Source organism: Empidonax traillii, unplaced genomic scaffold (genome assembly GCF_003031625.1).
Source record: "Empidonax traillii isolate 1590-97213 ecotype Southwest subspecies unplaced genomic scaffold, ASM303162v1 scaffold91:size2966241, whole genome shotgun sequence".
NCBI classification, from domain to species: Eukaryota; Metazoa; Chordata; class Aves; order Passeriformes; family Tyrannidae; genus Empidonax; species Empidonax traillii.
Window position 1 is genome coordinate 2,888,359 of NW_020955284.1, and position 6,169 is coordinate 2,894,527.

At 39.2% G+C, this 6,169-nt stretch overlaps 1 long non-coding RNA gene across 1 annotated transcript in view; it reads left to right on the top strand.

The window, feature by feature from the left end:
• Positions 1–5,570, top strand: part of LOC114056447 — a 16,028-nt gene extending 10,458 nt beyond the window's left edge. The window contains exon 4 of the long non-coding RNA XR_003571003.1: positions 5,384–5,570. This is a non-coding gene — a long non-coding RNA (uncharacterized LOC114056447). The remainder of the gene's footprint in view (positions 1–5,383) is intronic.
• Positions 5,571–6,169: the final 599 nt, after the last annotated feature.

The window sequence follows — 6,169 nt, forward strand, 5'->3', positions numbered from 1 at the left end:
TTTTTTCTGTCAGCATAAGCTGCTGTCATATGCAGAGTAGCTGTAGACATTCTGTAAAAAAAAAAAAAAAAAAAAAAAAAGTGCTTGAATTCTTGTTTTAAAACTAATTACCACAAAAGGGATTTTTTTTTCTCTCTCCTAAAATTCACCACAGTGTCCATTCCTTCCAGGAGTGATGATAGAACAGCTTGTGAGGGCTGCTTTCCTTCCTTTCTCTGACTCCTGTGCCCCTCTCACGAAGCTGCTTCCCCATAACTGTTTCAGGCAGACCCTGAGCAGTGACTTTAGGATCTTGGGATCCTGTCCCTCTTCTGCCAGCAAAAGAAATTTGTGCCTCTGAGCAAAGCACATATTTCAAGTTACCTGACAGGAAGAAGAATATATAACACTGAGGTGTTAATGCATAACAACACAGCATGTAATACATCCCTTGAGGTCAAGTCTCAGCAGTAGAAAAGTATCAGCATGCCAAATTTACAGACTAGAAAAATGATTCACATTGACCTTATTAGTTAATAAATGAACTCGTCGTATGTAATCCATGCAAAGGCAAGTTATAAAATGTTTACTCTTCTCCTTCTGCCAAACACTTGGAGCCAAAATGTTAATTGGACTTGGAAAAAAATGCTAATATATTTATCCCTTTAGGGCACTGGAGTTTTAAACTGGTACATGGCTGTTGTCCTCAATCCCCAGTTAACTTTTGTGGCCTAAGTGAGAGTCAGTCCAGTCTGCCCAGAATGGGCTGTTGCAGAGGAGATTATATTTTTCTGAGTAAGAGAATAGTGCTCAGGACACAGGGACAGTGTGGTGGTGTCTGATCAATGCAATGTGTCAGAGCTACCTGAAAAGTTTTCATTTTAATGGCTTTCTTTTAGCATAAAAAAGGTGAAAATTGATAAATATGTGCATACTTTTGTACAGGTCTCTTACCAAGCAAGGTGTGATCTACAGATACATGTGTTCTGCACCAGGAGGTGCTGGTCCCTTATGATTCCAGCAAGAAAGGCACTAAGCTTCTCAAAAGTATCCTTAAAATTATATTTATTACAGTTAACACTATAAGGAAAGAGATAATTTTATTAATCTTATTAAAGATTATCTATAAACCTCTCTTAAAATGAGACCTGAAGCAGGTTTGAACCTGTGTGGACTATAATGATAAAGGCTCCCACATCCACACTGTTGGTGTTTGAGAAATGTCACAGCATTTAAACATTTCATGTGCCTGGTGGAATGTGTTCTGTTGGCTTTTAGCTTAACATTCACTAAATGTACTTTGTACCTACTGACAGTAGAATTGTCCATGGATGATCATCAGCTGAGCTAAGGTGCCTTTTCTCTGCCCAGAACAGACCAAAGCCTGACTTATGCCACCTTGCAGTCCTTGAAGGAAAAAAAATGATACACATGGGACACTGCTGGATGGAGCAATGGCACCACCTGTCTTTGGTAGTCAAATAACAGCTTGCTCAACTTTAGCACCGGCTGGTCGTGTTCAACACACCTCACACTTCCCAAAGCCACCGTTCAACTTCGATTTCAGGAAGAAAATTCCTGACATTGAGGTGTGTCATGCTGCAGAAGTGCAAGTAAAATAACCTGCATTCCTCACTACAGAGGGTTAAAATGGAACTGCAAGACAGAATGCTGTAAAAATACTCAGCAAAGGAAGAGTTAGATAATTGAGTAGTCTGCAGCTTGAGCATACAGGATTCAGAATAGTTTCTCCATTCCCTTCCTTCCTCCCTTTCCATGTCCCTTTGTTTTACATCACTTCAGGAAAACCAGCCAAAGCCCCCATTGCTGTACCACCACTGAAACGAAGCAGGTGTGGAACCATTTGTTATTTCGACACTCTTGGAATAGAACTGTATTTTTGAAAATAATAGCAGAGAGAACAGTCTACATGAGCCAGTTGTTAAAAGCTTCATGCTGCTGTGAGTTCAGTTTATGACCTGAGCATCTTTCAATCACTCTTGAACTTACCTTGCTGCCCACTAAGCAGGAGTCATTCTTCTTGGTTAATTCTGATAATAAAAATACCTATTGGCAGCCCTGTAGGATGAGAAATAACCACTGAGGCGCTGTAGGAATGAGGGAGTCAGCTGCCTGTGTAAAATACCCTTTGGAAACTACAAAATGCCTCTTTCATAATCGTTGCACAACATCAGTAGCCAAAAAGCAGCGTTTGAGAAGAGCTTGAACTGCAAAACCGGCATGACAAGTTAGAGAAGCCACTTTTTTGTGCCTCCCAGTGGAAAGCTACATTGAGTGGGTGTTATGTCAAGGGATTTACGACAATCAGAAACATGAAGAATTTAAAATTAAGAACTAAATGACACTGGCTTTGTGATGCTTGTAAATGACATTACTCAGGCTGGCTGGCTTTCATCAAAACTGCACTTCATTTGGTCAAATTGCCAACACATTTCTTTTCACAGCTTCTTTCAAGCCAGCTCTAATTATGACTTTAAAATAACATCTTTACTGGCAAAAAAAAAAAACACAAACAAACAAATCTTCAGACAAGACATGTGAAAGCAATCAATTTTCCTTAGCTCAGATATCTTATTTAATTTTTTTTTATGTATCTTTTTCCCCAAGAAAAGCACGTTTGCTGAAGTAGATGTTTCAAACAGGTGCTTCATCTGACTGAATTTTTTGCAACTTCTTTGGCTAGATTAGGATGTAAAACTTTCAGTGCATTAAAAAAATAGTTGTTTTTTTTTTATTCCCATTTTATCATCCACTGTTTTCTCTTTTACTTGCTTCAAGCAGGCAATATCTAGCAGCAAACTGGAAATTAAGATTCTAGAATTCTCATTCTTGCTTTACATGAGCTGTTTGGACATGTCCTGAAATAAATAAAACTAAAAGACCAAGCAAAACCTACCTGCCTATATATTATAAAGGGGGGAAATATTAAAACTGGATAGGTCTCTACTCTTTTTGATGTGGATTTTTTAACCAAACACTAATGGTGTTGGGAATTCCATATTGCAATTAACTGCTGCTGATCAGTCCACCTGTTTTACTCAGCTCTGTAGTATCTGCTGTAACATCACTTTGCTTGCAAGTGTTGAACTTTTCATCTTCAAAGCTAACTCAGATGATTTCCATAACTTTCCATTTGTGAAAATACTTTTTGGGATGGAGCTTTTCTAATGGCTGCATTTACATCTGCCCAGTACCTGGAACTGGGGGGGTTGCTGTGAGTTGCACTTCTGTTCACTCTCAGGCACGAGGTGGTTGTAAACACCAGAGCAATAAAAACTGTGCTTAGAATGTTGTGGCTCAGTAGTTTCATATCTGAAACTACTGACATGAAGCTGTCAGAGGATATGATGGTGTCTGTAGAAACACAAGGGACATGTAAAAAAGAAGGGTTATAATGACATTGAGAAAGCAGCGTCAAATAAAAACCTGAGCAGACACTTTATTTCTCTTTTGATACCAGTATATGATGTTTCCTTTTTATAAGATCCCTACGTAAAAATCTTTTTTTTTTTTTGGCAGTAATAAAATAATAGAGATGGGAATAATCTGATGGCAACTGAAGTAAAGACTTGCAAAATTTTCTATCCATCACAAATGTACAGTAAGGCAGTTTATACATTAACTACACATCTGTGCTGCTGGTCTGTCACATAAAGTATCTTTGGCATTTCAGTTTGTAGGTTTATATGTGAAATATAATTTTTTTAATTATGCATTAATTATGAATTTCAATTAAGGCTAATCAGGCAACTTCTAAAAATAATTATTTCTGATTGCTTTAAGATTTATATCACAAACATTTTCAGTCGGATGTGTATGAACTACATTGACTAAGGCTAAAGTGGTGGAAATTTTACAGGCTCTTGGCAACCTTTTATTGTGCATAAAAGGAGAGACATCTGTAAACAGAGCTTTAAAAACACTCCCAGATAATGCCATAGGAAATGGTCTCCAGTGTGATGATGAGGATTCTTGAAATGTCCTGAACTGAGTATTAAAATTTCTAAAGGCAAATGAAAACTAACTGGTGTTGGTTCCATTGTTTTCTGGGAAAGCTGTTAAAAAAGAAATTGTCAGGTAATACTGAACTCTGTTTAATGCTTTTAAAACTGTAATATTTGGTCCAGTGTTGTGAGAATCATTCAACGGGGCACAGGGCACAGGACAAAGGGACAGATATCATGGAATCATAGAATGGTTTGGGTTGGAAGTGACCTTAAAATCATCCAGTTCCACCCCCCTGCCATGGGCAGGGACACCTTCCACTAGCCCAGGTTGCTCCAATCCCCACCCAACTTGGCCTTGAACACTTCCAGGGATGGGGCAGCCACAGCTTCTCTGGGCAACCTGTGTCAACCTGTGCCACCCTCACAGGGAAGAATTCCTTCCCAGTATCCCATCTAATCCTGCCCTCTGGCACGGGGAAGCAATTTCCCCTTGTCCTGTCACTCCAGGCCCTTGTCCAAAGTCCCTCTCCAGCTTTCTTGGAGCCTCTTTAGGCACTGGAAAGCTCCTTTAAGGTCTCCCCAGAACCCTTTATTCTCGAGGCTGAACAGCCCCAGATCCCTCAGCTTGTCTCCACAGTGGTTGCCCCATCCTGTCCTGGATCTGTCACTGAGCTGGGACAAGTCTCTTTGATCAGGGACACACAAACAAGTCACTTCAGGGCAAACTGTTGGGTGAACTTGAAATTCCTCAGCTTCCCAGCAGCGCTGCCAAACAGACATTCTTACCCCAGGACAAGGAGATAATCCACCTCACATTCACCTCCTGAGGTAAGACAAGAATTTACCCCTTTTTGAAATACTACTTGTCAGGATAAGGATGTGCATGTATCTATTTCTCGTGGAATAACTGGAGCTCTTCAAGATAACACCCTTGCTTGCCCTGCAGAAACGTCTTTTGTGTGTTCCAATCCTCTGAATCATTTTTGTGGGCATAAAGAAGAAATAATGGTTTTACTAATTCTGTTCAGTAGGGATAGAAAATCTCCAGATAACAGTGGAAGAGGTGTAATAATCCCTTTTTTACATACAAGATATAAATGATTTGACAAAGGATTAGGAATCAGAACAACACGCTAGGCTGGCTTGTTTCTAGTCTTGATTTGTTATAACTAAAGCTGTGGGAATAACTTTTTTCCTGGTTCCTTAGTTGAATGGGAAGATCAGAAATCAAAAGTACATTGCTCCCAGTTCACTTAAATTAAAGGCCCTTATATTTTTTCCATGAATTGCTGTGCAAATTAACTTCTGAAGGTAATACAGTTTCAATATCACTTTAAAAAATGTTTTTTCCCTTTACATAATTTCCTCAAATAAATGCAGATTCTTCAATAATTCAGTGAACCTAACTTTATTTATTTCATTCTATTCTATTTCAGAAGGTGAAGATTAGTCCTTTTGGCTGAAAGTTGGTGTTGAGTTGATGTAGCAGTGTCATGGAACTGCACCTTCAGTCTCTCCATTTGAGAGAAAAAAATGCATTATTGAAAATCTGAAATTCCTTTTATGAAGCTTATGTGTAGACTGAATGCTTTTTGCTCATTCTAACCCAAGCACAGACTCTGTATAAGGGTAAGAAATTACAGATGTAAACTATGACCTAAGCAGTTGGGGTTCACCTCTTTGTGTGTCTTCATTGATAATTGCTTTATTAGTGTTCTCAGAGAGCCTGTGTTGTGTTGGTGCTGCCATTTGGGTGAATTCCTGGAGAAAATGTCAATGGAAGATCCTAGAAGTCACACCTTTTATATCAAGGGGAAAGGATGGCTGGAATCCATTGCCCCTTGATGCCCCTGGCCTTGAGCCTGGCAGGTCTGAGGTTCAGTAAGAGCAGGATCATTCCCATGTCTTCTCCATGGAAAGGAATAGATCTTTTGAGCACAAATTCCATGCCTGGCACTTTCAAAATCTGCTGCTACATTAAAATAACCTTCTGCACCGAGTACACATTATGCAGGTATGTAAATGAAGATAAAATGGAAAGTAAAGCAACTTGGTAATGTTTGGATGCCACAGAAATTTATGGGCTGAAGAGTCTCACCAGAAGCGTGTTATCTTTTCCTCTGGGCAAAATAATGTGTTTAAGCTTCTAATTAATAATTTTTAATCCCTTCAGTCTACACAGCAAGGGAGGAGAACATGTTTTCAGCTGTTAACCGGCTCAG